Below are 27,999 nucleotides of genomic sequence, written 5' to 3'. Positions count from 1 at the left end.
CCTCCGATTTGACTACTGACAATAAATTTGCGGACGATACCGCAATAATGGCGATACATTCAGATCCCGTTGTTGCAGCAGAACAACTCCAAGAAAACTTAAGTAAACTCCAGATATGGACTAAGAAATGAAAGCTTAGAAAACTTAATTAATCTAAATCAAGCCCTATAGTATTCACTAAATGCCATAGCGATTCACCTCAAATATTTCTTAAAAATGCTCTCCTACCAACGGTAGACACTGTAAAGTACTTAGGCTTACATGTGGACAAAAGACTCACCTGGAAAACTCATATATGACAAAAAAAAATCTTGTAAACACATATAAAAAATGTTATTGGTTACTCGGAAGAAAGTTCCAAATGTTGTTGCGAAACAAACTGCTAGCGTACAATGCCATACTGAAGACAATTTGGAGGTACAGAATAGAGGTGTGACGCGCTGCTTTAAAATCCAACCTAGCGATCATGGACCGATTTCAAAACAAGGTGATACCAGCAATAACTGCACTGCGCCATGGTTTGTAAGCGACAAAGACATACTACAGGACCTACAAGTGCCAACTGTGAGTAAAGTGATAGTGTCACATAGTAATACAGTTTTATCTCAATTAAAAAACCACCCAAACATGTTAGCGTTAATTTTATTGGACAATAGTCAACAAACGAGACGCCTGAAATAAATATTACCATTAGATTTACCAATCTTGAGTTAAAAATCGATAGTTTTAATATTAATTTATTTAGAGTGAATATTTATTGAAATACTTCTCTTCGCGCCAATGATGTAAAGTCAAAAAAATGTGTTTATGGTTTCTTTTGACTCGGTAAACGAATAAAAAAAAGATATTATTATTTACTACATATATTACGATATAAAAAATAGAATAATACTTGTAATAATATGTGCTTTATATCATAGTTTTACCACTTATTAATAGAATAATCTATTGTACTAACTAATAATTAAATACTATTCTAGATTTTTAACAATAAAATTTTGTCTTCTGTCGCTCAAAACATTTTTAAATGTCAAAAATGTTCTTTTGACGTCAAAATTTACATTCTCACAAAGGCAAGCGCGTAATAATTTTGGTACGATGATAGAATGACATTTTATGTTAAAAAATAAAAAATATTCGTTTTATGTACAAAACCGAAATATACGCATTAAAGCTTGAGTTTATGCAAAATACATAAAATAATATAAAGTCTTAACTTTAATCATGAGTATTGTTGGCGATGATAATCATGTTGGGGTAAGTTTTACTCAACGTATTATTGTTTTTTCTAAAATATAATGTTTTTAGAATATGCTGTTCGCTACTATTGCTCTCAGTGCCATAAAAGCTATAAATATTCAAAATCTTTAGTCCGCCATCAAAAATATGAATGTGGAAAGACGAGAACTTTTTATTGTAAATGTGGAGCAGCATTTTTTTATAACCAGCAGCTGCAGTTGTACTGGAAATCAAGAATTTGTAAAATGAGGCTAAACATGGGATTTTCTTAATAGGATATATTGTAGAAGGTGCTTTTTTAATGTTTTAATCGTTTTTAATTGTCAAACCCTTACTAGATACAGTGATACATTTTCTTAGTAATAAATATTGTACAGTGTATTTTGTTTTTAATCTTTTATTCGTTTTTAATGACCAGAATATTGTACTATGACAAATGATTTAGAAATTAACAAATGACAGTGCTGTTGTTATTGTACACTTAAAGTTTAGTATTCCCAATGGAGACAGCAATTATTTTATTTTGTTAATATTAATGTTCATTTCTATTTCTTTATCTAATATACATATGTCAAACTAATTCTCTGATATTTTTGTCCCTTTACGTATTTGGATATTGGTTATCTTTTCAAGGAGATTACATTAAATTTTATTATCGACTAGATCATAATTCATTTGTCAATTATTCAGTCGCTTACTTATTATCTTGACAGGATTAGACTTTCAAAGTTTAATAAGGAAAGCCCAAAATAGGGAAGACTTTGCAGAGGTCATCGCCAACCTTCGCTAAGAAGACGGCACCTAAAGAAGAAGAACTTATTATCTAACACACTATCTGCAGTGCGCGTATTAAAATTCCGTTTCTCTCACATATTTTTAGAAATCTACATGGGTAATATGTTAATACATCTTTGCATGAATAAAAACAGGTAGAAGTAATAGATTTTCTAAAGAGCTATGACGTTGTAAATAGTTGCATAGATCGAACTGGCAACGATGCACTGGATGGTTAAAGTGGAAATTGAAAAAGTCAGACACATTTATGGTTCCGTAGATAGCTCGGGCGAAGTGGGTTAAAAATAAAATAAGAATTTCATTGCAAAATATAATTTAAACAATGAGATATTTAATTAAAGAAGGTTAAAATTGTGATCATACATCAAACATAAAAATATAAATTTAATAATAAATATAGGTAAACTTCTTGTCAATTCTAAATCTTAATGTTTAATTATTTGTTAGATACTAAATCTAATCCTTCCATTACCAACAAAGTAGCATATCCCAATACTTTAATGACAATGGAAATTAGCTCGGGACAGCATGTAGGGTTCTAAGAAAAATAATTTGATGCAATTATAGATCGTTTATGAGTCTAGGACTTAATTAAATTAATATTACATCTGCTATAAACATTTATTAAGAACTATATAAATTTTTAGATTCTATAGGAATATATTCACGATTTAAGGATCAGGTGGAGGAAGACTTGAGAATGTTGGGAGTACGAAACTGGAAAGCCAAGGCGAAGAATAGGAGAGAATGGAGATATATCCTTGAGCAGGCCAAGACCCAACATGGGTTGTGGAGCCAATGATGATGATGATGATATGAATATATTTGTTTTTAGTAAAAAAAAAGTTTAATGTCTAGTTAAGTGGATTGCAGCCTAAGTCATCGTCTTCATCATCCGAAAATTATCTTCTTGTCTCCTAAGTTATTTTTAAGTAAGATCTATACTCTATCCCTAATATAAACTCTTTTTACATATTCATTTTCTACTTTTGTGACATAAACGCAAATGTTTTTTTAATTTTCTAAAGTAACTTTACTACATTTTTTTTCGGTTAATTTTCATACATCATCCCATTTAAAAGTTGCGTTGCAGGCAGCAACTTTGTTTTTTACCAATGCTCATATTTTTTTAATAGGATTTAGCTCCGGATAATAAGGTGGTAGACGCAACGGGAATATCTCATATTTCGCTAGAATTTTATCAATTAAATATATTTTAGACGAGGTTCAAGGTGGAATCAAGATTAACGGAACCAGCATAGACAACATCAGGTACGCTGATGATACAGTCCTAATAGCAAGCAGTACAAAAGTACTACAAAATGTAATAAATGCGGTAGTTCGTCGTATCGAAATGTTCGGTGTACATCTAAATGTTTCCAAAACTAAAATTCTAGTATTTTCAAAGATACAAACAAACGTACCAAAAGTACGATACAAACGTACGTGCCAAGGGGCATATATTAGAACAGGTAACTTCAGAAAATTTTTGGGAGCAAATATCAACAGCCATTGTAACCCAAAAAAAGAAATCCTATCAAGAATCGAACAAGCGAGGAAAGTTTAGAATTGGAATGATGAAATGTTACGTTTTTTCTGTTTTGCTGTATGGCTGGGAATGTTTGACAATGGACTCTGAAACAGAAAAAAGAATAAATGCCTTTGAAATGTGTATATACAGAAGGATGCTGAGAATTCCATGGGTACAAAAAGTTAAAAGTTACCAACGGTGAGGCACTTCGACGCATGAGTAAACAAAAAGAATTACTCAGCATAATCAAAGAGACAATGCAAAGAGATCAAGAGGCAGACCACAGATGAGGTGGAAAGATGACATCAGGAAACAAGGAGGTCCCACATGGCAGAGAAGAGCTCAAGATAGGGAAAGATGGTGAGAACTGGGGGAGACCTACATCCAACAATGGAAGGATAGAGACTAGGTTCAAAAAAAATCAAAGAGAGAAAAATACAATACTTGGGTCATGAGTTGAAAGAAGAAATATATGAAATACTCCAAATCATATTGTAAGATAAAGTGCAGGGCAAAAGATCAATTGGAAGACGCCAGGACTCGTGGCTGAAAGATCTGAGGAGATGGTTTGACCGCTCATCCACAGAAATATTTCGTGCAGCAGTTTCCAAAGCTACAATTGCCATCTGGATCGCCAACCTTCGAAAGTAGACGCCGCAATAAGAGAAAAAATATATTTTACAAAGTGACTTGTGCATTTTTGTAATTGTAAATAATACGGCTTTATTTATCGTATGGCATAGAATAAGAACACATAATTAAAAATCAATATAAAACGTTACATGAAGTATTACAAACGAACATCTAATGTATTATTAATATAATGTAAAACATTTTCGGTCGCATTCAGGAACTCATCGAAAACTCCAGAGAATCGCTTTCGGGGGCATTCTTCAACAATGTGACGGACGGTCTGTCGTTGCGCACCACAGTCACACTAAGGAGTAAGGGTTTTTTCCCATCTATATAAACTGTCAGCACATTTACCGCTACTTGTTCTTATTCTGACGGTTTCTGATCGATACAGGCCATTTGGTGTGCTTCCTGTGGTGAGTCGTTCTCCCATTGTCTTCTCCAGGCGTTGGTGAGGTTGAAATGTTCCTGATGTAAGGAGTTGGCTCTTAGCAATGGAGGATATCTGGAGCGCAAGGATATCTGGAGCGCAGTCTGTTTATTTCGATATCAAGCTTATGTTGGATGGGTAGTGATGGTTAATCTCGATTTTTTTATATTTTCTGAGAAGAGAATGACTTCTTCGCAGTTTCGGCGGTGCAATGTGACTCAGAATGGGAAGCCAATAGTTCGGTGTGGGTATAATTGTATCTGAGATCATTCGCATTGTCTGGTTTAATTGGGTGTCAATAATCTTCGTGTATTGAGCCGTACCGGGGAAGCATATTCAGCCACCGAGTATACAAGTCCGAGAGCGGATGATCTGAATACGGAGGCTGAGGACCTCCATGTAGTGCGACATAGCTTTTGAACGATATTATTTCTCGTTTTTAGTTTTGCTACCGTTTTTTGTAGGTGTTCTTTAAAACCTAATGTTCTGTCCAGAGTCACTCCAAGATATTTTGGTGTTGAGTTATCAGTGAGCAGTCTGTTTTCAAAGTGAACGGAGAGTTTTTTGTTGGCTTGGGCATTATTCAGATGGAAACAGTACACTTCGGTTTTCGTTGCATTGGGCCGTAGCCTCCATTTGCGAAAGTATTCTCCCATAACGGCAAGGTCATCCATTGGTATTGTTTCTGTAATATCCATGTTATTATGTCTTGCTGCAATGGCCCAATCGTCAGCGCAGCCAAATTTCTGCGAAGTTGTCCTAGGTAGGTCCGCGATATATAAATATAAACAGCAAGGGTGCTAAAACAGATCCCTGTGGCAGTCCATTGCTGAGTTTCATTTGGACACTTTTAAAATTGATCATTGTGACTTGAAAAGGTCTGTCAGTGAGCATGCTATCAATGAGTTTAGTTATCTTTTGACACGGGATGGCACAGATTAGTTTGCAGCGTAGTCCTTGTTTCCAGACAGTATCGTATGCATCTGATATGTCAATGAAAGCAACGGATGTTTTTTGCTTTTTTGAAAATATGCTTCAATATGTGTTGTTAGGGATAGGATCTGATCTGTGCAGTTGCGGTTAGGTCTAAACCCTGCTTGCTCAATAGGTATCAATTCAAATAAGTTTCTGCTAATTCTGTTGTAGATTAAGCGTTCCAACAGTTTATAGACACAGCTCAGCAGTGCAATTGGTCGGTAGTTTTGTGGCTGACCATTTGCCTTTCCTGGTTTTAATATCGCTATAATGGAGGCCTTTTTTAGTGAATGGGGGATTTCTCCTGATTTTAACATATCTGTATAGAAATCAGCCAGCCATTTCCTAGCATATTTGCCACAGTTGGGTTAAAATTCTGGATGGATTTTATCGGAGCCGGGTGCCTTTCCAGACTTAATTTCTGATATTGCTGAAATAATTTCTTCTGGAGTAAACTCGTTAGAGTATTCAGATGTAGGCGGGCAGGCAGACTTTACTATTTTTAGTTCTCGTTTTACTTTTCGTGGTGTGGTCACTATCTCTAGGTGCTCTTGAGGTTGCTACAATGTGGGAGGCTACTCTGTTGGGAGCTATTGGTACTTTGTCTCTAGTTGGAAGTCTGCTACTACTAAGTTTTCTAAGTAAAGACCAGGCTTTTCTGCTTGATTTACTAAAGTCTAATTTTTCCACAGTTTCCATCCATTTTTGTCGTCTGGCTGCATCAAACTGTGCAGTAGTTCGTCCGCAATTTCTCTGTCTTGGCTTTCGTTGTATTCTTGATACAATTTCTCACATTTTTCATCCCATCCTTTGACATACTCTTTACGATATCCTCTAGGTATAGTTTTCTTCGCTGTAGAGATAACCGCACCAACAAATCCCATGTAGTTTGCACGTGTTGGGGATATCCATCCCAGACATTTGTCGGCTTTAGATGCTTTTGCAGGAGGAACACTGCATTTTGAGTATATTATGATAAGAGGCATTTTATATTACCAATATGCTTTTCTTCGGAGCCTTACGAATGAATTTTTCTTTTAACTGTTTTAATAAATTGGTGCTATTCAGTTCGTCGTTGTAGTCTTCGCTTTTTGTCCCCCATTTAAAAATGGTAATTGTCCCAGACACGAATCCTACTTCACCCACAGTATGAACAATAATAAACCTTTGACCTTTAGCTATAGATGATTTTACACATTTATTTTGACCCTCGTACCATGCTCTTGGTACGGTAGGTGAACCATGAATATATATGTTTTATTACATTATATAATCAGCCGTCCCTGGTTTTTGTAGTTTACTTAAATATTCAATTATTTTTGATTTTATATCATATTTACAGTTTTTCTTTATCTAAATCCTATTTTTGAACTACTTTCTAAACGAGGCTATGTTTCCATTAAAGTGCCCTTTTTCATTCTTTACTTCTTCAAAAATTCATTTCATTGTTGGTTTTATTTGTGGATTGCAGTGTAAGAATAAATATTTCTTCAAACTATTTCCTCTTCAAACACATTAACGGACCCTTTGGAAGTTAAAGGGTTTTTAGTAGTTTTTCGAGCGAATTTAAAGCATTCACCAGAAAATTTTAGATATGTTTCTTGAACAATAGGTTTCTTACACGTATTGAAACGATAGTTAGGGATGCTTGTTCCTTTTCTTTTTTTAACTGATATACGTTGTATATAATTTGCCGCCTTGGCTATGAATAACTTTTCTGGAACTAATCATGTTTCCACGTCTTTGCTATAACAACAGAAATTAAAATTTTTTTAAGAAAAAACTTATTCAGTAAAGCTATAATTTTTTGAGCAGATTTTAAGTACCATTTAAAACTAACATTTTTATTAATAAAGTTAACAAAACACCATAAATCAAATTAATAATTTTAATTAGTAATTTATTAAAAATTTAATAAAATAAATACATACTTTTCTTTCCAATAAATTATTTTACTGCACAAAATATCAACAATTATTATCTATAAATATCACTAAACTAAATATTAAAACTAAAACTATAGTAATTAATTAAAAAAGAAACAAATTTTACGGCACTATTAACAGATTTATAGTAGAAACAACCTGAACGAAGAACTGTCAAAATATGAAATTTGACGGCTGAAACTTTTAGGATGATTTGTACAACTTTTAGGATGATATGGGAGGATAGAAAAAAGTGTCTTGAAGCGGAGATGGAGGTCGGTAGCAGGAAGAAGTTGTGGAAACCTCAGCACGAAGATTTAGATCGCGCTATGCTTCAGTGGTTCCATCAGCAGCGTATGAACCATATTCTTTCTTGGAATTGAGAATTTCAAGACATCTCAGGGTTGGCTGAGTAAGTGAAAGCTGCGGCACAAGATCAACTACGGTCAAATCAGCGGAGAGGGTCGCAATGTTAACAAAAACGTAACGGATGATTGGCTAGAAAACGTGTGGTCTGAACTGAAGGCACGATATGCGTCAGACGACATTTTCAATGCTTATAAGACTGAATTATCACCAAATAGAACTTTAAAATTTAAATTGGAAAAATGCGTTGGTGTAAAGCTCTCTAAGGAACGCATTACAGTTTTAGTGGCCGCTAACATGAAAGGTTCGGTAAAGCGAAAATTGTTAGCGATAGGGAAGTCGAAAAACCTACGTTGCTTTGAAAATATAAAAAATCTACCGGTGACCTATAAAGTAAACAAGAGTGCGTGGATGACTTCTGACATTTTTGAAGAAGCGATAAGAAAGTAGGATATCGATCTTAAAGGAAAAAAAATTCTTCTGCTTGTAGACAATTGTCCTGCTTATTCTGTACTATACGACTTTCAAAACATTGAACTTTGTTTTCTGCCAGCAAACACAACGAGTGTCCTTCAGTCCATGGACCAAAGTGGCATCAAGAGTTTGAAAAGCCATTACAGGAGAAGACTTTTGATGGAATTGGTTGAGAACAATAGCGATCTGAAACCAAACATTCTTGACGCCATCCTAATGATTAGTAAATCCTGGGACGAGGTGACGAGCAATACAATAAAAAATTCCTTTTAAACAAGCAGAATGGCTGGAAGATCAAGGATTGACTGATGATGAGGATGACCTGCCGTAAGATGTTTAGGCCAGACAGTTTGAACTTACTATCACCCACGGACCGGAAAAGCTAACAGATTTTGAAGAAGTTGGTGAAAATGTAACTACAACATCTTGACTTTCTGACGAGAACATTCTACAAGCAGTTTGTGTAGAAGAAGAAGAAAACAGTGACCCGGAAGTGGAAGCGGAGCAAAAACGAGCTCCAACCCCTCAGCAGGCATTGGATGTGGGAAAAGTACTGCATCGATTCTTCATCCACCAGGAAGACGATATGAGTGCTGTGAAAGATTCTATGCATCTTCAGGACAAGGTCAGGTTAGTTCTGTGGAAAGGGAAAAGGAAACAGACCAAGGTGACAGACTTTTTTGGACATTTTTTTATACTGTATTGCTTATATTATTCTTTAATAAATCTATGTGATGTACAATACAGTGTTAATTCGTTTATATTCGTTTATATTCGTTTTGATAAATTTTTTAAATTAAAATAGGTTATTTAGTACAGTATTATTAATATTACCGTACCGAATTTTGTCTCTCTCTGTATAATGATCTCTCCTTGTAACGATGAAAATTCCCGGTTCCTTGCGTATCGTTATAGAGAGAGAGGACTGTATATATATATATATATATATATATATATATATATATATATATGTATATATATATATATATATATATGTATATGTATATATATATGTATATATAGTAAACTCTTAAATATTGGGGAAATCTGCAAGAAAGACTCTAATGTGTATCAATTGTTTCGCCGAACGTTTTCGCCAAAGAGAATTAATTTGGCTTCTTCAGGGCTGAAAGAGAATAAATTATAATTAGCTACCATATATTATCTATTAAAACATTATTGATCTTACCGTAACTTAGAATTGTAGAGTTAGAATATTAAAAAACTTTGCTAGTAACATAGTGGTGTTTTTTGTTACTATGTGCAAAAAAAGTTTTTTATAAGGTTTGAAATGTATGGTAGCTTTGAACTTGACACGTAAAGGCTTACCCAAGGTTAATCGAAAAACCCAATGTAACTACTTTTAAAAGGAGGTAATTAATAAAGAACCAAGAACAATACTATATCACAGATAACTAACTTGACTGATATATCCATTAACAACTAACATACCTTTATAATTAATTTTCATTAACAAAAAATATATAACATTCCCTTGCTTTTCTTAGATACATCTCAATAAGATTCAATAGTACATGAACAATATAATATAATTAAATAAAGAAAATCAAAATATTATTTCCCTTTACTGGGATTTAAATTCATTCGTTTCTTACCAATGAACCTTAACGACATAAAGATTCATACGAAGTAATGAAGTTGTCAGCGCTTGCGTTCTGGCTCAAACAGAACCTCACTTTTAACTGTCTGAAAATCAAAAATTTAGTTATTGCCGACAATTCAAAGAATTACCTCCTTTTAAAAGTAGTTACATTGGGTTTTTCGATTAACCTTGGGTAAGCCTTTACGTGTCAAGTTCAAAGCTACCATACATTTCAAACCTTATAAAAAACTTTTTTTGCACATAATAACAAAAAACACCACTATGTTACTAGCAAAGTTTTTTAATATTCTAACTCTACAATTCTAAGTTACGGTAAGATCAATAATGTTTTAATAGATAATATATGGTAGCTAATTATAATTTATTCTCTTTCAGCCCTGAAGAAGCCAAATTAATTCTCTTTGGCGAAAACGTTCGGCGAAACAATTGATACACATTAGAGTCTTTCTTGCAGATTTCCCCAATATTTAAGAGTTTACTATTTAACTAATCTGCAAAGATTAAATTTCTTTTCTATATGTATATATATATATATATATATATATATTTTTAATTATTATATTTATAACTATATTGTTTTTTTTTAGATTTCAATAGACATTTTTGTCACAGATGTATGAAAAATTATAAATACAGTAGATCGTTAATACGTCATCAAAAATACGAATGTGGAAAAAGTAAATCTTTTATATGCAAATGTGGGGCAGCATTTTGGTATAACCAAAATCTACAGAAACATTCTAGGTCAAGAGCATGTCTACTGCAGGGCTTGTTATAGAATTTTAAAATGTTTCTTTTGTTGCTTAATTCTTAAATATAAAACATTCCGATAATAAATTTGTTTGTTATTAATGAAGAAAATAGAATAAATACACCCTTATATATTAAAAATTATTCAGAATAGCGTAAGGTAATTTTTATATAAAATAATTATATTTTTTTTTTATTGAACCCTTGGACATTTAGCAAGTTTCACAAAAAGGTAAGGACAATAAAAAAAACTAGTAAAAAAAATCCTCGCTTCTTTTTTAAGTGCAAATACATAGACACCCAATGCACAGAAAATAGGCATCACAGTGTATTTGATTATTTTTACCTCTAATACCTCTATCTTCCAGAAACCATTTTTTGTAATTATTTTATAGAGGGCGACATATTATGCACTAGAGAGCATGAATGCCTTTTTTCACTATAAAAGTCTCTCTTCTCATCATTATACAAAAGATGAACATAAAGAAGCCTTTCTGGATTATTTAATTTGTTTGTGAATGTCAGCATATTTGTGACGGAAGTTCTTTAAATCTCGTTAAAGTGTAATACATTTAACTATCTAACGTCAATATGTAAAAACAGTTCACTGTGGTCATCACCGCATTCTTTCAATAATATTCGTAATATGGACGGACGTGACAAACATTTAGATATGGATAATCTACAAGAAAGTCACAAGATAATTGTTACGGTTCTGTAACGATAAAATTTTTAAATAAAATATAATATTAATAAAAAGAAAATAAAGCACGCCGCTGTTCAAATGTTAATAAAGGAATTATTTCTGTGGTCATATCAAGGGGTCTTTTTCTAAAGTGTAAGAATAGTTATCTATTGCATATGATACGAATTAAAGCGAGATGGACATGTCTCGCCCAAATATCAGAACTAGTTTTGCAGCCTATACAAAAATATGGATGGGTTCGTCCAAGGTTACTTAATAGCAAGAAATGAAAAACAAAAAGACATTCGAGAGAAGACTGGGGAACTGAAATGTTGTCATGTTGATGAAATGGATTATGCCGCAATTCCGGCAGTTAAAAATTACTTCTAATAATCGTTAATATTAGTGCTAGTGTAACGAACTTAGTATGCACGTTCTGTGTAAAAAGTTAAAGTGCTGAAGGTGAAATGGTAGATGGTTTTACAACAACTTTTGTAAAAGCAAGGTAAATTTTACCCAATATAAAATGCAGCATAGGGCATAGCTGAAATCTAGGCCAATGAATAATTCGACACCTAATAAGAGTCCGAAGAACATCAATAAGTAGACTATTGTGCTTTCTTTTTCTTTAAAAAACCTAGGTTTCGGTAACGCGCTAAGGCCTTTAAGAAAATAAAAAATATACAATATGACTGAACAAATTTCTCACCAATCCGCAGTTTTTTAGTAGTTTTATTCAATCATTTTTGCAATAAATCGTTTATACAGATTGGATTTTACTAAGTTCTAATATTGCATTTAAAAATAGTATTCAGTAAATAAGTTAGTATTAACATTAAAATTCAACTATAATTAACCTAACTAAAACCTTTAGGGTTTAAGGATAGGATAGAATTGTCCAGTCCTATCGTATAAATAGGTTGGTACCAATCCTTAGGGTATATAAATGTTTATTTCTTTATGTAGGTATTTAATGATTGAAATACATTATGTCATTTTACCTAATCTACACAAGAATTTGTTATATTATTTTATATTAAACCGACTTTCATAATTTATTGCATTTTATTTCTAGACATAGTTTGTTGTTGGATTTACAGGTTGTTATATTAGAATATAAAAATTTATATTCAATAATACAGGGTTTCTCAGGGTACCTAGTGATTCGTTAACATTATCAGTTGGTCGTAATTACTGAAACTCTGGGTGGTCCACTAAATCGAAGGGTCTTCAAGCGAAGAAGTAAAAATCGCAAGGAACTGTGGGACAGTGAAGTCTTTTTCTGGGTTTAGAATTTTACTAATCACCGGGGTTGGCTTGGTATCACTGTTCTCCCACAATAATCATTCTTTTAATGACGAATTTCAAATTCTTTACATCCAAAATAAAGACCTTAAGCGATCGTTATTAAAATCTATGGAATTAACAAATTTAAAAATACAAACATAATTCTGGATGACCAACTTGAGACAAACAGTTCTCCCCTTCTCAACTTATTCAGTTAAAGACTGTAAAGTGTAAACACATACCAAAAGTAGATCACTTGAGAAAGGCACTCTGCCGAGACAGCGGTAATAATAAGATATTATAATAAATTTTTGGAAGTTTTGAAAACAATAGTTTTCAGTGTTTTGTTGTTATACAATTCCAAAATCTTGAATGTAAATGAACAATAACACTGCAGACTTAACTTAATTTCGTCCATTTTGTTTAAGTGCATTTAAATATAAAACATTAATGTTAAATAATATACTAGGGCTACTTACTAGTTTTTTGAGATAAATTTATGACTTTTCTGACTATTGTAGGCTTATTTAAAAAAAAGTATTTTTGAAGTGTAAACATTTATTTTCTAGCTCAGCGCTTTCGGCTTACAAAGTCATCTTTGGAGCTATGCTACAATAGAACACAAATACAAATAACTAATTTAAACTTTGCAATGATTCACTTACGTCAAGTTCTTAAAAAGTACCACTACTAAGGAGAGATCTCATTTTGGTAGAATAATCTACAATATTTCTTTAAGCTATTTCTATATAAAAAAAACACAAAAAAGACTGCACTGGACTCTACAAAAAACACATAAAAAAAATTTGGTTTTTTTAAATGATTCCTCAAAGAAGGTGACAATTGAACTGTATAAAAGTTCGATAAATTTCGTATTTCATTTTGAATTTCAATTCATCATTTTTTTGCTATTTTTAATAATCTTAGTTTTCTAGGTATGTCAATTGTATTGAAATATGTCAATTGTATTGAATGGCGAAATTCGTAAAAATAAATTCTCATTGTACTACCTCGGAAACAAAATCACACAAGTTGAAAGAGGAGTAGGATTTATCGTAACCAAAAAAAAAACGGGTGTGGCAGTCCAGTGGGACTGCCGGTGGAAGTTACACTTCTATACACGCATTCACCGTTAAAAATTTATTTGGGAGTCAATCTGCACAATCATTACGTATGTAATTTTATAGGTAAGACATAGCAGAAAGAGAAACATAATTAATAACAACTTACTAACAATGAAGGATTGAATCAATATTTTGATGAAAATGTATATTTTTATTTTGATATATGTATGAAAGGAGTTGAATGCAAAATTTTTTTACACATACTCTGCAGTAAAACTCATTGTTTATTTTGTTATTAATATAATAATACAATACAAATTAAACTGCAATATTCATAAGTATTTAAAAATGACAATAATATATATAAAAAAATACACTACAATACAGTGCAACATAATTCCATATATAATAATACAATACAAATTAAAATGCAATATCCATAAGTATTTAAAAATGACAATAATGTAATAACATTAATAAAAAAGTCCTCTCCGACTGGGAATCGAACCCCGGTCTCCCGCGTGACGGGCGGGGATACTGACTACTACACTACCGAGGACATAACACAAATGTATTTCAAAATTGACAGTTCTGGATCATACAGTAATTTATTGAGATTATTATTTTGAAATACAAAAGAATAATATAATTATGAACATTTAATAAATAATACAAAACCTATCACATAAATAATAATATTAATAAATATTTTATTATATGTATAATATTATATGTATATATATCTTTATATAATATGTATAATATTAAATTATATATACAAAAGGAACATTTTTATATTCGAGAGAGGAAGAGAGAGAAAATATATCTTCTGTCTCTCTCTTACTCATTATCTTACATATGTAATGGCTTCCAAGATTCACTCCCATACAAATTTCCAACGTGGAGCGCACGTATAGAAGTATAACTTCAAAAATGCGAAATTCTATTTTCGCATTTACACCAATATCAGACAGAATTTACATTATAAGACTCAAAAGTAAACTACATAATGTGACAATAGTTAATGTATATGTACCGACGGAAGAGGCTGCGAAGAATGGGTTGAAAGATTGGATGGAGAACTGCAGAAACTGTTTTATAAAATTCAAAGACACGATGCTGTGTCATATGATAGCATTAAGCGGGTTGAGTTTACCGAAAGTACAAGCTGATTATAGCCACAAATGTCAAACATGGAATAAAAAATTTCGGTTTGGCAGTGTTGGCATATTTTTATAATGCAGATATTGTATGCTTCAAATATAAAAAGATAAAGCTTTAGAAAAGTACATTTTGTTTATATTATGTGATGAATTCTGCAATTTTTGATTTATATAAAACAAGAATGAGTAAATATTTGTTTCTTTGGAGATTAATTGCAGTTAATCATTAGACATTTTTTTTTGGCAATTACCCTTTGATAGATTAGGGGATATATTTGGCAATCGTCAAATTAGCAGTTGCCAGATTGCAACAGATGTTTGCAATTAATTTCGAAAGAGATAAATATTTAGTCGTTATTGTTTCATATAAATTAAAGAATACAGAATTCATAAAACAGCATTCTCTCTTTATATTTGAAACATACAACAGATGCTTTCTAAAAACATTTCAACACTGCCAAGCCGAAATATATTAATTCTTGGTTGAAATTTGCGGCCATATTCAGCTTGTACTTTCAGTAAACTCATGTAAACCCATTAAGCGGCTGGGAAAAGAAAACTTTTGTAAATATATTTTATTTGTGGAAATACTTTTATTTGGAAAACGTAGTTTGTATACTGAAAAAGTTAAAATTAACTTAAAGATGCACAATTAGCAGCAACACATAATTATGTAGTTGTCAGTAATAACGTCCATGGAAAAGATGGAGAAGAAACGTGGAAAATACCAGCAACCAACGAACCGAGAACGTATCGTGGAGCGCACTCTGTCTCAGACCACCGTCTTATGCGACAGAAAATTGCGACGGTGGCAAAAGTGACAAAAAATAGTCGAATTAAAAAATGGAAGGAGAAGAGAAATATAAATGTTAATAATAATCAGTGATTCTCACGTTTAAGTTCGTAGAATAAATAAATAAAAGCTATAAAATCCTTTATATGTGAAAGCTTCTATTTTGGTTGTCATTTTTTTATATTCAACTAATTTTATATAGACATCAAATTTTAGATACAAATATTTATATAAAAGCAAACGCAATTAAATAGATGAATATTATTCTTAGTGATATAAGTGTAAGCAAAATTACGGGGCTGCAAAACTGCTCAATATTTTGTATGTATCACACACTGTTCTAAAGTTGCTTTCTTGTTACATCTTAAGACTAATTGTGTCGCAAACTCCTCGGCAGAATGCAGTAGGATCTGGTTACCCATATTAAAAGAGAAAGTTAATAAAAAAGAAAATATCACTATTAGTAAGTCAGTAACATATGGAGGATACATTATTTATGTTTTTTAAATACCATACATAAGAATACTTACATGGTAAAACCAAATACTTACCATGTTGGGATAGTATTATGAAGTTTTTTCCTGGGTTTTCCTCATAATTTACTATGAAATTATTAACAGGAGAATTTTACTGCCATCATGGCATGTGGTTGTCTTTTTAAGGGTAGTGATGGGTAGCTCTTTCGGGGCGACAGACTCAGTAAAACACAGGTTTGAAATAAAAATAAATCTATTAAGTATATATATACAATAAATAAAAACTAAAAAAAAGGAATTCTACGTTGTATACTTATAAAACAAAAATAAAATGAATTCTACTTTTCCGTCTGGGTCCCGCGATGAATGAATTCCCCGGCAAACGTCTATAGAAGAAAAGAAATTAATTAGTACTACTAATATACTCGCTTTCGCTTCAATTCAGCGAAAGCTCCGAATATGCTCGCAAACAAAATATTTAGCTGTGCAGACCCACGGCAATGTTCAATACACAATACCGACGGGTTCCGCTTGGCTGAGGACGGAGTATGATCCTCAATACGGAAATCTCTGTCCCGGTTGGTTCTGTGCAGATCCACGGTAATGCTCAATACGCAATACCGATGGGTTCCGCTTGGTTAGGGACAGAGTATGATCCTCAATACAGAACTATCTCTGTCCAGAATGGCTCGCTGGTTCACTACACCGGCGAGTCAGGGAGCCTAGAGCGCTAGCTACAAGACTGTCTAATTTCGCTATTCACACGCCTTAAATAGCCGTTCTGAATCTCCCTTCACCGTCACGTTGTAGAAGTGGATGCGCAAATATTGACACTCCCACGGTTCGAACTGTTAAACGATCATAGCATCGTTACAAGACAAATCACAGGCTATAATTTTTTCGGGCGGATATTCTCAAGTTAAAGTTGATTTCATGTAATTGAATGCACTATCTTACAATAAAGTCGTCCAGAAGCACAACTCAGCAATATTGGCAATATCATTTTAAAGTCGTCTTCTTTAAAACATATAATATTAGTCTGAATTGTCAATATAAATGAGTCAGAAAAAATTAAAGTATTAGAAGAATTTTTCACCAAATAACAAAAAACAAAATTTGTTTAATATATTAATGTTTGTATTTTGAGAACGAGAAGTGGAAATTGAAACGTCAATAAACTTATTTTAAACTTCAATTGTGGTTTATTCCCATTAAAATAGTATCACACATTGTATGGAATTATTTTATCTATGTCCATTTTCAATCAGTCCATTTTCAAAAATTCACAATTTATGTTGTGCTTATCCCCTTAGCTGTTTTGCTCCACTCTTATATTTAGTATAATAGAGTTAATATGAGTTAACAAGTAATTATAAATTTTGCCGTTCATGAGATAAACTGAATACCGAAATTGTTGATAAAAATGACAGTTAAATTTTTGGTGGGAGAGTTTTCGACAGTTTAAATTTTGGCGAATGCGCCACTAAAATTTTTCTTGGTTCGGGCAGTAGCCACTAGATCAAGCAGTAGTTTCTGTATTTAATTTGGTGAATAATGAAGAGTTCGGATTTTTAAATATTTATACATAATACTAAAATTGTAACAAGATTTAAAATAAATTTAAAATAAAATATTGACAATTTTCACAATTTAAAAATATTTCTTCCCATTAAACTACTTAAAGTAGTGAATAAATATATAATTTTTTTTCTGTTATTTCTAAATGGTAGTTACTCTGTAGTGATACAATAAGTAAATGCTCTTCTTCAAGTTTCATCTTCTATCGAAGGTTGGAAATCATCCTTGCTATGCGCACCCTATTGACCGCCGCTTTAGTTGGTTCTGTACTTTCTGTGGTTTCAAACTTTTTTCTCAAGTTATTGAATAACTTGCGGGAACAGAATATTCTTCGTCTTCTCATATTTCGCTTTCCTCGAATTTTGCCTTGAATAATAAGTTGTAATAATGACTATTTTTGTTTCTTATTACCTTTCCTTAGTACTCAAGTTTTCGTTTTTTGCTGGTTATTATTATTTCTGTTTCATTTGCTATCCTTGTAGTTACTTCCACGTTTGCATTTTTTAAATTCATAATATTCCTAGGATTTTTCTGTCACACCAAAAAGGCTTACGAAATTTAATACACATTTAAATCTAAATACTAACTTTTTTAATAAAGCAAATTAGGATTTAGAATGACAATAGAGTATAAATAATTTAAACAGCTGTAGAAAACAATCCATTTATGGGCTACGGGTCAACTTTTCAAATTTTACTCGCATTTCAGTATTTTTCCAGGTATTTAACCGACGACAAGATGGTAATGGTTTTTGTTATGACAGTAATGCGTTGCAAACGTCTGCAAAAATCTCACTTGTTATTGTCAAAATGTATACGTGAAAGTCAATTATAGATCATAGATCATTTTCTAGATTTAATTTCTTACTGATAGTATCAATGACTGATCGTAACTACATTAGCTCGTGCTAATACTGGTACAGTGTACCACGGTTTTTAACTTTGAATTCCATCATCATATCCATTTACTTGAAATTTTAACATTAAGTACAAAATACTTTAAAGGGTAAAATCTAGCATATGCTAAGGTGTGCTTTTTGTCTTAGGATGAAATTCACCTCAACTAAGTTGTTGGAACCTTTCTTTATATAGGTTTATTTGGAAAATCAATACTTTAACACTTAATTAAAAATTTAAACTTTTCTTATGTTTGCAATCGATTTTTCACGAATAACCCAAAAACTTTACATTTTTTCGAACAAACTATTAATAAATAAAATGTAGCTTATAAAAAATCGAAGGGATTATTTTTTTATTATTACTATTAGCCTAATACAGACTTATAATTCATAGATGGTGACAATTTTGTAATTAACGAAAAATTTAAAAGAAGAAACTAAAGACCTTCAAAATCTTATGAACAAAAATAAAGCAAACCCGTGACCAGTATGGATTAAAACTTATCGTTAAGAAAACTAGATATAAATATATGATAGTTAGCAAACAGAAGTATACTGAGAGTATGACGGTTAAAAGTCGGAGAGGCCATACTGGACAGAGTATCATTACTCGTGTATCATTACGAAATAATGCAGAATAGAACAAGCCCTAGCTACTTAACCCATTAATTGCCACAATTAAAAAATACACAAAAATAGTAATTTAACTGTACACACATATTAATTCTAGTCAATTAAATAGTTTCAATACAATTATTTTTTTTATTTAACAATAAAACATATAAATATACGTAGACGGTTGCGTTTGGATTTGATATGAGTCTCTTACCATTCTCTAACACGTGTTTCTGGGTCTACCCGTCATCAGAGAGACTTGTAAGAAGACTCAAACTAAATCAAAACGTACTGACTAGTATGGCCATTACAGGAAAAATAATTACCTGAGTATGCTACTGGCGACCTCTAGTGATGCTGGGAATATTGATATTCCACTATGCATCAACAACTTTAATTGCTATCGACATTTCAATATAACATATATTAAAAATAGGCAATTGAAGGGATGAAGGGATTTATTCAATTTTATATATTATATGAACAGAAACACAAAACACATATTTATGGTATATGAAATTGAAAGAAGCATTTATCGTGCTAAGTCATGCTACTCGTCTTCTTTTAACAAGATGCTCATATTCGCTGTATATCTATTGGTTTTATAAGATGATCTATATTTATACGATCAAAGCGTACTTTCAAATTTTAAAATAATAGCAAAAAAAATATAATTATTGAATATCTTCAGTAAATAAGCTAAAACAAATGTTTCTATAAACGTAAAATGTTCTTTTAAAAGTTCAAATCACGACACAATATGAAATAGGTAGTTCAGCATACGAGATATGCATCTAACAGTAAATGGTGCACGATATAACAGCAATGTAATTTCGGCAACAAATCGTGTAGGTTGTACTTCACCCCAACAGAATGATCGAATTTGCTATAGAAAACAGTATCTTCTTCGACATACAGCAACCACAAAAGTATCGGCCATGGACTAGCCGGCCGCCACACCTAACTTAGACACAACTGTGTCGGTAGGCAGATGGAACTCGTCTGTCTCAGAACCGGCGGTTGATTCAAGATTTGTTTTTACAAGTTAAGGCAAAGCGTGGGTGTATCATTACCCAAGCGATCTGCAACTTTACCGAAATATACTAATTCTGCTTCATTGATAACAACAATGTATGAATGAACATTGATTCCTAATTTTCAAGCGCATACTTTTTTTGCTGCTTTGTAATAAAATTGTTTAGCAAATCTCATAAATTTTATTTACAGTGGTATTTATAGTTTTATTTACATTTTATTTACTTGTTTGTCAGTTAATAAAAATAAATAAAAAATTAAATAAAATGTAGATTTTTCTGCCTCTTATTAGGTATGAAACACCAGATATATTTCCTGCTTCAATTTCGTCGCCCTCATTTGCAATGTGATGCTAAACTCACAAAGCTCCTAAAAATGCAACCCAAAAATCTCAGATTATTTACTATTATTTTTATTAGAATATTTATCAAATTACATGTCATACTAACTACACGTTCTTGTTATTCTTTAGAAAATAGCAGGTTTATTAGCATGTGCTTCTCTTTAAGCGAATTTTAACTTTGATTGTATTATTCCACGAGCTTAAGCATTTAAACGTTTTTGTTTAATTACAAGATTTAAAATCACTAGTATTAAAAATTAAGATTTTACACAAAATTCGTCGCATCGCGTATCGCTTCTGCAGTAAAAATATCGACATACAACAGCTCAGCATTGTAAACAGCTCAGCAGTGCTAGACCAACTGAGCAGTCTGTGCGTGATATCAAATCTGCTAGTGTGCACAGAATGTTTACGACTACTCGTATTCTCATTCTAGTGTAAATATATTATAATGTTTTTAAGTCAAAATATAAATAAACGAAATATCAGTTAACGTAGAATAGTAACATACTTTTACTATGTAAATAACAGTTATTTACCATAAATTTATAGTGCCGAACTAGTGATTTAGACTTTTAATAAAATTTAACTGTAAGTAAACTAACGCTTAGAAACTAATCAAATTAACAAAAGTGCTTGTTCGATAAGTGGTGGTGGAATTTACGATTCTTACTAACGTGCTATAATATACTTTCTATCTCTTATGTGTTTAAATAAAGTATGTTTTAGGGTATCTCTGTATACAGTGTCACAAGGTTTACAAACTAAGATCGAGTCTTTTGCGTCATCTGAGGTTGGAGTGTGGAAAACCGGCTACATTTAAGTGCCCTTTGTGTAGTTATGCGTCAAAACAAAAGACGCCTCTCCTGAGCCATGTATCCATGAAACATGCTGACTACTTGGATGAGTTCTTATTAACATATTATACAAGACATTGTTAATTTTTTTAGAATTATATTTTTACACTTTTTTATCAAGTCTTTTATTTCTAATTCGTCTTTTTTATTGATTTTTTTTAATTTGAGGTTTGTGCACGATTTTACAAAACCTTGATCATTTATACCCTAAATAATACAATAGTAGTTTATGAAGAGTATCAGAAGTATCTGACTTAACTTTTATAGTAAAATATATTTCAAAAAAATTATATTGAAATGATTAAAAATATGTATTACAATTAGAGTTTAACAGGTAAGTGTTCGAAAAATCAACACGATAAGCGAAACGAAGAGAGAGTTTGTTTTGATCGACTTTAGACTAACAGTAGTGATAGATTTACTTTTAACATGCAATGCTTATTGAAATCTATAGTATTACAAACAATAAACAAAATATATATTTCACGTAAAATAACAAGGAAAGTCTCCCAGTGGCAAGTAACCAAGTAAGACATATACCATTTTTCAAAGTAAAAACATTGCACGTCACAATTTATACAAAGTGACGTCACTTATATTTAAACTTTCCAGAACATCAACCTTCAGAGTTCAACTTTTTCTAACACAGCTAATAATAAGACACCTATACGGAACTGCTCGATCTTTCATAGGCATCAACATGGTATAATAATCAAAAAAAATGTAATCATGATTATATTGGGAATTTTACTCTTATATTAATTAAATAACCAAAAACGTTTGTTGTTATTAATAATATAAATTTTATGAAACAACTGTTTAGGTTTAATATTTCATAAAATAATAATTTTAATTAAATTGATTAGACAATCGTGCGCCACTGATATGCGAATACTTCAAATTTCACTGACAGTTCAGCGATTGACAAAATTGTTTAAAGTGTTGCTTACACAATTTGATCACAATATATTATATATTAATTTTTTTTTATTAAATTTGCAAATTTACAATCTGCTATTACAAGCTATTAGTAAATGTGAGTATTGCAAATACATGAGAGGAGAAATTATCTACTGATAACACTTCCAATACTAACACTAACAAATTAAATTAATGTATGATTATAATTTGAAACTAAAATTGAAATGAAAATTAAAATTTAAATTTAAATTAGTGAATAAAGCCTGTTGGCCACTGTCTCTTTAATCTTCGTCTGACTTTTGATTGGAGGTGTAATTGCCTTGCTTCCTCGTTGGGGTGGGCTGGCAGATGTTCTAAGTAATTTCTTGTTAGTCTGCTGATTTCGTCTTCAACGAATGGTATACCAGAGGCATTATGCAGTGTTTTGTTACTAACGTACCACGGCGCGTTGAAAATCATTCTGAGTATTTTTAATTGGATCCTCTGAATGATTTTGGTATTAGAAGGCTTTGCATAGCCCCATATAGCACTCCATATGTCCATATAGGCTTTATTATGCACTTATATAATATAAGTTTATTATCTGTAGATAACTGTGATTTTCGGCCTATTAGCCAATTCATTTGACGTATTTTCATGTTAATTTGGATTTTTTTTGCCAAGTTGTGTGCTTTCCAAGTGAGCTTTTGATCAAGTGTCATTTCCAGGTATTTGACTTCTGTTTATATATTAATAAATTGTATTTATAAATACATATTAAATTTAGCTTAATAAGTTAGCGGTAGAAAGTTGATAAGCTTTAATAGATTATTTTGAACAAGAAATAATGGCGGGACGTTTTTACTATTAATGCTCTAAAAGAGGTAAGTTTAAAATTTAGAATATATAATTTTGTATTCAAATGTTTTCTTATGTATTTTAGTGTGTTGCAGTAGTCTTAAAACTAAGTGTATCTACTGTTAATAATATTTCTCAAGCTGACAAAAATAATGATGAACTTTTAAAATCAATTTTAAAAGGTGATTATTTCCTTTATTTTAAAAATCCAATTGATTAGTGTATTGTATTCTTAAGTAGTTAACATTTTAAAAATTCCTGACTTATTAATTATTCTGATGTTTTGGCAACGCTGTAGGGTTCTGACGTCGTAAATCTTAAATGACGTGCACTCATTTTTATATGAAAAATTCTATAGTTATATTGTTTTATATAAGACATATAATATATGAGAATATATAATATATTTGTATAAATTGTGACGTGCAACGTTTTTACTTTGAAAAATGGTGTATAATATATGACATAATAAATATTTTATAAACAGAAATGACAGAATGAATCTCACAAAAGGTTCCTACAGATGCAGATCCTTTAAATTATCCTGTGAAATAAAGGTAAAGTCGGTATATGTTTTGAGTTTCGTGGGAAGTATATAAATCCAGTTTTTTTTATTACATCGCTTCCAAGTATCACTAGAAATCATAAAATCACTATGCGTGGCTTATTTTCACTTCGCAAATCGTTCTCAAAATACAAACATTAATAAGTTAAACAAAATTTGTTTTTTCTAACTTGGTGAATAATTCTTCTAATAATTTAATTTTATCTGACTTATTTATATTGACAATTCAGACATATATTATATATTTTAAAGTAGACGACTTTAAAATAATATTGCCAATATTGCTGAGTTGCGTTCCTGGGACGACTTTATTGTAATATAGTTCATTGAATTATACGAGACCAACTTTAACTTGAGAATATCCGTCAGAAAAATCATAGCATGTGATTCGTCTTTAAAAAGACAACCACATGCCGTGACGACAGTAAAATTCTCCTGTAACAAAAAACAAATTTTGTTTAATTTCTTAATGTTTGTATTTGAGAACGATTTCCGAAGTGGAAGTTGAAACGTCAATAACCTTACTTTCACCTTCAATTGTAGCTTATTCAGATTAAAATAGTAATTACTTTAAGATGCCACAAGAAAATAGCGTCAGAATTAAATTCTACATAAAAAAAACGGGTGTGGCAGTCCAGTGGGACTGCCGGTGGAAGTTACACCTCTATACACGCATTCGCCGTTACAAATTTATTTGGGAGTCAATCTGCACAATCATTACATGTGTAATTCTATAGGTAAGACATAGCAGAAAGAGAAACAGAATTAATAACAACTTACTAACAATGAAGGATTGAATCAATATTTTGATGAAAATGTATATTTTTATTTTCATATATGTATGAAAGGAGTTGAATGCAAATTTTTTTACACATATTCTGCAGTAAAATTCATTGTTTATTTTGTTATGAATATAATAATACAATTGCGTTTTCATCTTGTTCAGCATTTGTGTTTGGGCATAAAAGGTTATGAGTATTATTGTAGATATGCTTTTCTCGATTTGCTGTCTTTTAGCAAAGCAAGTTCCATATACGAGCTAGGCTTTTGCTTATATGTATTTAGTACAAGTTTGTTTTTCGTTGTTAGAAAAGTCTTCTAATTTTATTTTAGAAAACGGTAAAATGATATTTAAAATACCAAAATTTAGACCTAAAATAATATAATATAAATTAAACTGCCATATTAATAAGTATTTAAAAATGACAATAGTATACATAAAAAAATACACTACAATACAGTGCAACATAATTCCATATAGTAATACAATACAAATTAAAATGCAATATCCATAAGTATTTAAAAATGACAATAATGTAATAATATTAACAAAAAAGTCCTCCCCGACTGGGAGGACTTTTTTGTTAATATTATTCCTCCTCTCCGGTCTCCCGCGTGACAGGCAGGGCATACTGACTACTACACTACCGAGGACATAACACAAATGTATTTCAAAATTGACAGTTCTGGATCATACAGTGATTTATTGAGATTATTATTTTGAACTACAAAAGAATAATATAATTATGAACATTTAATAAATAATACAAAACATATCACATAAATAATAATATTAATAAATATTTTATTATATGTATAATATTATATGTATATATATCTTTATATAATATATATATAATATTAAATTATATATACAAAAGGAACATTTTTATATTCGAGAGAGGAAGAGAGAGAAAATATATCTTCTGTCTCTCTCTTACTCATTATCTTACATATGTAATGATTTCACAGATTCACTCCCATGCAAATTTCCAACGTGGAGCGCGCGTATAGAAGTATAACTTCAATAAATGTGGTTGCAAATTTTAAAAATTATTATTCTTAATGAAAAAATTCTAAAAGTCACAAAAAAAACAAAGGAAAAAAAAACTATTTTTATAATTCTATTTATTATACTAATCCAGTGTAAGTTTTAAGTATGGAACGCCTCATTTATCTCAGAAACGACTCTCACGATTTTTATAGAATTTGGTGTGTAACGGACTTGTGATGCGGCCGGTAGTATGGTGGTATTTATATTGTTGTCAGATATTCTGTTTTTCTGGAAATCCAATGACCTCTTTTATTTCAAATGCAATACCCAATATATTTTTTACCCTTTGAAGAAATACTGATTATTTTTCATAATTAAAAGAGAATAAAAGAGAAAATAAAATAAAGAAAACATTATATTTTGTAATACAAATTCATTTCTCGAAGGAAATCTAGAACATTCTGAACAAGTTCTTATTGGCTGAGGATCACGTAAGACTTTGTAGAGTATTTTTTTGTTCTTGCTAGTACTTGACACACTGTGTAAGAACATGTTTAATAGTTAATGATTCACTACACTTTTCACAAATAGGTGATTTCTTCGAAGCCATCAGGAGTCCATGTGTCAGCCGTGTGTGACCAATTCTTAGCCTGCGAATGATTAACCTAAATTAGGTAGCTGAAATGTTTCGGTAGGTTTTATATTGTGTAGTTTCGAGCTTGAATTCGTCTATTCGTTTTGCCAGACCTTTTGATTTGGAACCTGAAAAGTGGTTTTAGATCTGATGGTAGTGAACGGATGTGATTTCTGATTTGGTTGTAATTATCACAGCAGTATCAGCAGTCTCATTACCTAAAACGCCAACGTGTAAAGAAATCTAGATTAATGTTATGTTTGTTCCAGAAGAAGTGAGACAGTTTCATGTATGGCATAAAGTAATGGATGTAGGGAGTATATATTTTTAATCGAGTCGATGGAGGACATCGAATCTGTATATATTGCAGTGTTCTTGGCTTTAGTTTGGTTACATAACCATTTTAATGCTTGGAGTATGGCGTACAGCTCTCCTATATTAATGGAGGAGGATGGTGGAAGACAGAACTTCTGAATGATACTATTTGCAGTTGTTACAGAATATCCGACTCCTGTCTCAGTCTTAGATGCATCTGTATAGAGAATCTCGTTTTCCTAAAAATTTGGCTGTTGGTTTCATTTTTATGATAATTATCAAGCGAAAGGTAAATTTTTGGAATGTTATTAATTCAAGGTGGAGTTTATGACAGTATATGAGTATCTGTTTTTGAAAAATCAATAGGTCGTGAAAGGGGGAGTAAAATTTGAGGTAGTGTCGGTAGGTAGAGCAGATATAGGAAGATTTTTGAGGAATATGAAGGGGTTGTTGTCGGGACCTGCAACGGAATTTTTGCAAGAAGAATATTTAAGAGTTCCTGTAGTGTAAACAGAGTGTTTACGACAGTAGAGTCAAATTTTCGAGATTGGGAAAGATATTTTACAGTAGGATTTGTTTCGTTGAATACATTCTTGTTTTTAAACCGTTGATAGAAATTTTTGGCAATTACATTAACGATTTCTTTTGTGCGTATATTTTCCCCGCATTTAATTCATTTTCTTCCAGACTTGAGAAGGGGCAGTATTATGAGTTAAAGTGGAAATGTAGTTCTTCCATGTGTGTTTCTTACTTTGTTTTAAGATATACCTCGACTTGGCTCTAAGTGTTTTAAAACAAATGAGGTTTTCGTCACTTCTGTTTCGGCGATACTTATGAAGAGCAGTTTTGTATTCTTTTACAGCAGTTGCTCAAAGTTCATTCCTTCTTCTTCTTGTAGTTCCTTCTCCTATCGGAGCTTGGCTATCATCACAGCTATTCGTACCTTATTGGCGGCTGCTCTAAAAAGATCTAATGAGCTGCAACTATACCACTCTCTTAGGTTTCTCAGCCAGGAAATTCTTCGTCTTCCTATGGATCTTTTACCCTTGATTTTAACTTGCATTATGAGCCTTAATATCTCATATTTCGCACCTCTGGTAATGTTGCCTAAATATTCCAGCTTTCTTGTTTCGATGTGCTTTATGACCTCGCAATCCTTTTGTAGCCTTCTTAACACTTCTGCATTTGTAACTCGTTGGGTCCATGATATTTTCAAAATCCTTCTATAGCACCACATCTCAAATGTTCATTCCACCAAGATGTTAATTTTCTTGTAGAAGTTATTATACTTTTTCCTACGTAAATGTCAGCAGCGGAGTTAATGCATTTGTTAAAATTATCTACATCGTTATCTATATTTCCAGACAAGAAAGTTTGTTGCATTTGGCGGTCTACTTCTAGAAATCTTCCACTTTAT

This window comes from Diabrotica undecimpunctata, chromosome 3 (assembly GCF_040954645.1).
Source record: "Diabrotica undecimpunctata isolate CICGRU chromosome 3, icDiaUnde3, whole genome shotgun sequence".
NCBI classification, from domain to species: domain Eukaryota; kingdom Metazoa; phylum Arthropoda; class Insecta; order Coleoptera; family Chrysomelidae; genus Diabrotica; species Diabrotica undecimpunctata.
Note: the sequence above shows the minus strand (reverse complement) of the source record.